Here is a 7442-nt window from a genome sequence, read left to right on the forward strand (position 1 = left end):
GTAAAGGAAGTCTCATCAAAGAAAAAGAAAATCTCAGTAAAGAATAAAAGATATAAAGAAGAAACAAATGGAAAGTTTAGAACTGAGAAATACAGTAACTAAAATAAAATATCAATAGATTGACTCAACAGCAGAATGGAGGAAACAGAGGAAGAATCAATGAAATGGAAGATAGAACAACAGAATCAACAACAGAGAGAAACTAAAAAAGAAATTAACAGCCTCAGAGAACAGGTTAATAATAATAATAATAATAATAATAATAATAATAATAATAAAAACTAACATGCCTGTTATCAGAGTCCCAGGAGAGAAGAGTATGGGGCTTAAAAAGTACTCAGAAAAATAATGGCTGAAAAATTTCCCAAATTTGGCAAAAGACATAAATCTGCAGCTTCCAGGAGATCAAACCTTAAACAGGATAAACCCAAAGAAATACATAAAACTCATCATAGCCAAACTTCTGAAAACTAAAGGGGAACAAACAAACCACTTGAAACCAGTGAAAGAAATGACACATAGAAGAAAGAACCATTTGAATGACAAAAGACTTCTCAAAACCATGGCAGCCAGAAGATGTGGCACAACATTTTTCAAGTGCTAAAAGAACTGTCATCCCAGAATGGCAAAGCTAGTGAAAATCATACTGCATTTCACAAAGTTTTATATTTTATGTTTTCATATTTGTTCAGTTCAAGGAAGTTCTATCATCTCCTCTACTTTTTCTTTGATCTATGGAATATTTAGAAGTGTTTTATTTAGTTTCTAAATATTGGAGAATTTTCCATATGTCATATGTCTTGTTACTGATTTCTAAATTAATTCCATTGCAGCAATAAAGCATATTTTATTTGTTTGATAAAACATATTTTGTATGACTTGAATCCTTTTAATGAGACTTGTATTATGGCCCAAAACATAGTCTAACTTGGTAAATGTTCCATGTGTACTTTGGAAGAATATGTTCTCTGCTCTCTTGGATGGAGTATTCTATAAATGTCAACCAGGAATCTTGGTTTATGGTATTTTTAGGTCTTCTATACCTTACTGATATTATGTCTGTTTGTTCTGCCAGTTACTGAGAAAGGGCACTAAAATCTCTGACAATAACTGTAAATGTGTTGATCTCTTCTTGCAGTTTTATCAGTTTGATTTTGTGTAATTTGAAGCTCTATTATTCATTGCTTAACATTTAGAATTTGTATGGGCTCTGAATAATTGACCCCATTATCAGGTTTAATGAATGACTCTCTTTGGTCCTAGTAATATTTTTTGGTCTGAAATCTATTTTGTCAGATATTAATATAGCCACTCCAACTTTCTTCTTATTACTGTTAGCATAATTTATCTTTTTCCATCTTTACTCTTTTTTTTCATTTTGGGGGTATAGTTGATACACAATGGTACATTAGTTTCAGGTGTACAACATAGTGACTCAATATCTCTATACCTTATGCTATGCTCATCACAATTATAACTACTACCTAATACCATGCAACATTATTCCAATATCATTGACTATATACCCTATGCTGTCTCTTTTACTCCCGTGACTTATTCATTCCATAACTGGAAGCCTGTATCTCCCACTTTGTATCACCCATTTTGTCCATCCCCACCCCCCACCTGCCCTGTAGCAACCATCAGTTTGTCCTCTGCATTTCTAGGTTCGATTCTGCCTTTTGTTTATTTATTCCCTTGTTTCATTTCTTTGATTCTATATAAGAGTGAAATCATATGGTATTTGTCTTTCTCTGTCTAATTTATTTCACTTAGCTTAATACCTCTTAGGGCCATCCATGTTGCCACAAATGGAAAGATCTCATCCTTTTTATGGTTGTGTAATATTACATTACACACACACACACACACACACCACATCTTCTTTATCTATCAACACTTAGGTTGCTTCTATATCTTGGCTACTGTGAATAATGCTGCAACAAACAGGGATGCATATATTTTTTTTGAATTAAAAATTCAAAATAATTTATTTGGGTAAATAATTAACTTGAGAATTTTTATAAACTTAATTTTGCTAAAACTATAAAATTTCTAGAAAAATACATAGAAAATCTTAATGACTTTAGGTTTGGTAAAGATTTCTTAAATATTACATAAAAACACAAACAATAAAAGAAAAAGTCAACAAATTAGACCTTGCAAGTTAGAAACTTTTCCCTTTAAGAGGATACTTTTTGAAAATAAAAGACAAGTCAGAGACTGGGAAAAAATATTTGCCAAATATATATTTGACAAAATTCTTATATATATAAAGAGTTATTATATATAAAGAGCTCTTGCAACTAAATAATGAGAATATAAATGGGATGCCTGGGTAGCTCAGTCAGTTGAGCATCCAAACCTTGATTTCAGGTCAGGTCATGATCTTGGAGTCTTGGGATCAAGTCCCGAGTCAGGCTCTGTGTTCAGTACAGAGTCTGCTAGAGATTCTCTCTCTCTCTCTCTCTCTTTCTAAAATAAATAAATATTTTTAAAAAGAATATAAATAACACAAAAAGGGCAAAACATTTTAACAAATGTTCACCAAAGAATGTATAATAAGGGGAAATAAGCACATGGAAAGATACTAAGCATCATTAGTCATTAAGAAAATGGAAATTAAAACCAAAATATGCCAGTACATGCCCACTAGAATGTCTGAAATTTTAAAAACCTGACCATGTCAAGTGCTGATGAGAATGCGGAACAACTAGAACTCTTACACACTCTAGTGGGAATGTAATGGATACAGATACTTTGGAAAACAATTTGGTGATTTCTTTAAAATTTCAACTATTATATGAGCCAGCTATTCTACTCCTATTTACTCAAGATAAATGACAGTATATGTTCACACAAAAACTTATACATAGCAATTTTTTGGTTACAGTTACAAACAGAAAAAAAATCAAATGTCCTTCAACAAGCAAATGAATTTAAAAATTGTGGCTTATCCATACAATGAAATTCTATTCAGCAATAAAAGGAAACAACTTCTGATACAGGCACATATTAATCAGGATTCTTCACAAAGACAGAACCAATAGGAAATATAGATGCAAATGTATACATGTTTGTATACACACACACACACGCACACACACACATATATATATATAATGGGAATTGGCTCATGTGGTTTGGAGGCCAAGAAATGCCACAATCTGTCCTCTATACAATGGAAACCCAAGCCAGGAAAGCCAGTGATATAATTCAGTCCAAGTCCAAATGCCCAAGAACCAGGAGCTCCACTGCCTGAGGACAGGAAAAGATGGATGTCCTAGACCAAGAAAAGATAATGAATGCTCCCTTCTTTTGCCTTTTTGTTCCATTCAGGCCATCACAAGATTGGATGATGTCCACTCACATTGGTGAGGGTGGATGTCTTTACTCAGTCTACTGAATCAAATGCTAATCTCGTCCATAAAGATCCTCACAGACACACACAAAAATAATGTTTTACCAGCTATTTGGGCATCTTAGCCCACCACAGCATAAAATTAACTACCACAACATAATAACATGGTTAAAACTCAAAATCATTATGCTGAGCAAAAGAAGCCAAACAGAAAAAGAGCATAAAGCATATATTGTATGATCCAGAAATCAGATCAATGATTACCTGGGGAGGTATGTGAATAGTAGAGATAGTAGAGATAGGAGAGAGGGAGAGATTACAAAAGAGCAAGAGGAAACCTTGGGGGAAGATAATATGTTCATTATCTTGATTGTGGTGATGCTTTATATATATACATATATACACATCAGTATGTACTTTAAATAAATGTAGTCAATGATGTGTTAATTATACCTCAATAAAGCATAAAAAAGTTAAAAAAGCAAAAAAAAAGTGATGGTGCAATAAATGTTTTTAGACAAACAAAAACAGGAAATTCAACACCAGCACAGATGTTACAAATATATTAAAAGAAATTTTTATGAGAGGTGCTTGGATGGCTCAGTGGTTGAGCATCTGCCTTTGGCTCAGGTCATGATCTTGGAGTCCTGGGACTGAGTCCCACATCAGGCTCCCTGCAAGGAGCCTCCATCTTCCTCTGCCTATGTCTCTGTCTCTCTCTCTATGTCTCTCATGAATAAATAAATAAAATATTTTAAAAAGTAATTTTTATGAAATAATGAAAAGAGGGAATTCTAGTTGGAAACATAGCAATGTAGAATGGAATGAGGAATACTGGAAAAAGTAGATACATGGGTATAAAAAATTTAATGACTTCAGGAATTGACAATAGTTTGTCAACAATAATGCAAAAGGGAGAAGTGGATAAAAATAGTTACAGTTTTCTAAGATTCTAGCAGTATTGTGAAACTAATCTTTTGTATAAAAATATAATAAATCAGGGCACTGGGAGGGCTCGGTTAAGCATTTGATTTTTTATTTTGGCTCAGATCATGATCTCAGGGTTGTGGAATTGAGTCGTGTTTCAGGCTCTATGCTCAGTGTGGAGTCTGCTTGAGATTCTTTCTCTCTCTGCCCCTCCTGCTCATGCTGTCTCTCTCAGATAAATAAATAAATCTTTAAAAATGTGTATAATAAATTAACAATATGTTAATATTTCTACAGTAAGCTCTCAAAGAATGGTAAATGTTAGCAAGTTAATGGGAAAACAATGTAGTAACATAAAATATTTGTCTAATCCAAAAGAAAGCAAAGAAGGAATAGAAAGGGGAATATAAAATAGATGATATATAGAGAGAAACCAAGTAATAACGTGGTAGATATAAACCCAGCTATAACAATAATTACATTCAATTTCAGTGAACTAAAATCTTCAAGTAAAATATAAAATATTAAGATTAGCAGACTATGTAAGAAAAAACCTTGCTCTTAAGAAAAAACTCTGTCCCTGAGAAAATAAGGATTTTTGTATAATTTTATGGCTCTTCTATAAGAAAATAACTTCATATACATGCTCAGGAAAAGATAGAGAGAGTCTTATGGAATATTTGATTTTTCCAGCAACATTCTCAAGCTCACATACCCTGATCCATTTGGGAAACAGGTGAGTGTCAGATCTGGAGAGTGTTAGATTCTTAACTTATGTGAGAGAAGAGATAATTTTCTCCAAATATCTTGTTTTCTCTCCAGCAGAATAAGCCTATCTCTACCTGATACTGCTGTTCTCATATATATGTAGATTCTGTTGAAAACACTTTTAAGGTCCTTAAAGTCACACATTATATATGGTCAACTCTGTGTCCTTATAACTATATAACTATAACTTATAATTTGTAGAACAACACTTTACCCATTGGATCTCAGTAAGTGCCTGAATTGAGTTCTAAGTTAGAATCCCAAAATAGATGAGCAAAGATGCTATGTTTGCAGGATCAGATGCGTAAATAGTTAATAACAGATTAGTTTATCACATTCCTTAGAGAGGTAAGGCAGTTGAGTGACTGTAGTAGAAATCAGTAATCTTGGATTTTGATCCCAGTTTTACCCTACAGTACTTTATTCCTTTGTACCTCAGGATTTAAAAAAAAAAAAATGTTTGTTATTCCTTTTCATTTTATTTTAATTTTTCATTACGATAATTGCATTCTTTAATCTCCATCCCCTATCTCCCCCACCTCCCCACATTTCTCCTCTCGGGTAACCATCAGTTTGTTCTCTATAATTAAGTCTTTCTTGGTTTGTCTCTCGTTTATTTTCCTTTGCTCATTTGTTTTGTTTCTTAAATCCCACATGAGTGAGATATTCGTCTTTTTCTGACTGACTTACTTTGCCTAGCATTATACTCTCTAGCTCCATCCATCCATGTTGTTGCAAACTCAGGCTTTTTTTAAACTGAAAACTGAGATCTATCTTCTCAGGAAAATGATGAAGATTGCATTTACTTTGAGGTTGGGAATAGAGTGAAATCTGGAAAGCAGTTAGCTTCTCAGGAAGAAGATACATTATCACTCATCACTGTGGGAATGCTCCAATTACATAACTCATTAAACATGCCTCTCTTTTCTTCCAGCTGACTGGCTAAGGCAGATACAATAGCTTTGACATCAGCAGTTCCTGGAGATCTTGGCAGTACTGTCTGCACTGAGCCAGCCCGAAGCTCAGGTGCTGGGGGAATCTAGAGAGGCTGAAATCTGCCGGAGACCCGGAGACAAGGCATTCAGCTATTAGAAGAAGCAGGTGTGGAGATCAGAAGAGTCAATAAGGTCATCTCCCAGACATCACTGGGCACTTTTTTTTCAAACTCTGCGTTTTTTTTTTTTAATTCACATTGCTGTAACAGCACTTTGTATGCTATTTGACAAACGATGGCTTCGAGACAAAGGGTGCCTCAAGAGCTGGGGTAATGTCTATTTTTGTTCTATTTTGAAAGGTGTAACTGGCTTCCTCCCCCCTTTAAAATTATTCACTTAAACAGTTATACATAACATAAAATTGACCATTTTAACAATTTTTATGCATACAGTTCAGTGGCGTTAAGTACATTCACACTGTTGTGCAATCATCACTCCCATCCATCTCCAGAACTTTTTTCACTTCACAAAACTAAAACTCTGTTCCCATTACACAACTCTTCATTTTCCCCTCCTTCCCCCCCCCCCCCCCCCCCGCAACCACCATTCTCTTCTTTGTCTCTACGAATTTCATAAGTACATCACATGAGTGGAATCACACAGTATTTATCCTTTGTGATTGGCTTCTCTCACTTAGCATAATGTCTTCAATATTCACTCACATTGTAGCATGTATCATAATTTCCTTCCTTTTTAAAGGTGAATAATGTTCCATTGTATGTTTATACCACATTTTGTTTATCCATTCACCCATCAATGGACCCTGGAGTTGCTTCCAACTTTTGACTATTGTGAATATTGCTACTCTAAACATGAATGTACAAGTATCTATTTGTGTTTTGCTTTCAATTCTTTTGGGTTTATACCCAGAAGTGGAAGTGCTGGACTATACTGTAATTGTTTTCTTAAAGATTTTATTTTTTTATTCATGAGGGACACACAGAGAGAGAGGCAGAGACATAGGCAGAGGGAGAAGCAGGCTCCCTGCAAGGAGCCCGATGTGGGGCTCAATCCCAGGACCCTGGGATCATGACCTGAGCCAAAGGCAGATGCTCAACCACTGAGCCACCCAAGTGCCCCTGTAATTTTTTTTAATTTTTGAGGAGCTTGCTATTTTTCATAGTGACTACAGTGTTTTAGATTCCCACCAACAGCACATAAAGGTTCCAGTTTTTCCACATCTTTGCCAATACTTATCATTTTCTGGGAATTTTCTGTTTTGTTTTTTGTTTGGCAGGTTTTAAATTTTTTATAATAGCCAGTCTAATGGGTGTGAAGTGGCATCTCATTGTGGTTTTGACTTATATTTCTCCAATGATTAGTCATGTTGAGCATCTTTTCACATGTTTATTGACCATATCTTCTTTGGAGAAATGTCTATTCAACTCCTT

This window comes from Vulpes lagopus, chromosome 5, assembly GCF_018345385.1.
Source record: "Vulpes lagopus strain Blue_001 chromosome 5, ASM1834538v1, whole genome shotgun sequence".
Lineage (NCBI taxonomy): Eukaryota > Metazoa > Chordata > Mammalia > Carnivora > Canidae > Vulpes > Vulpes lagopus.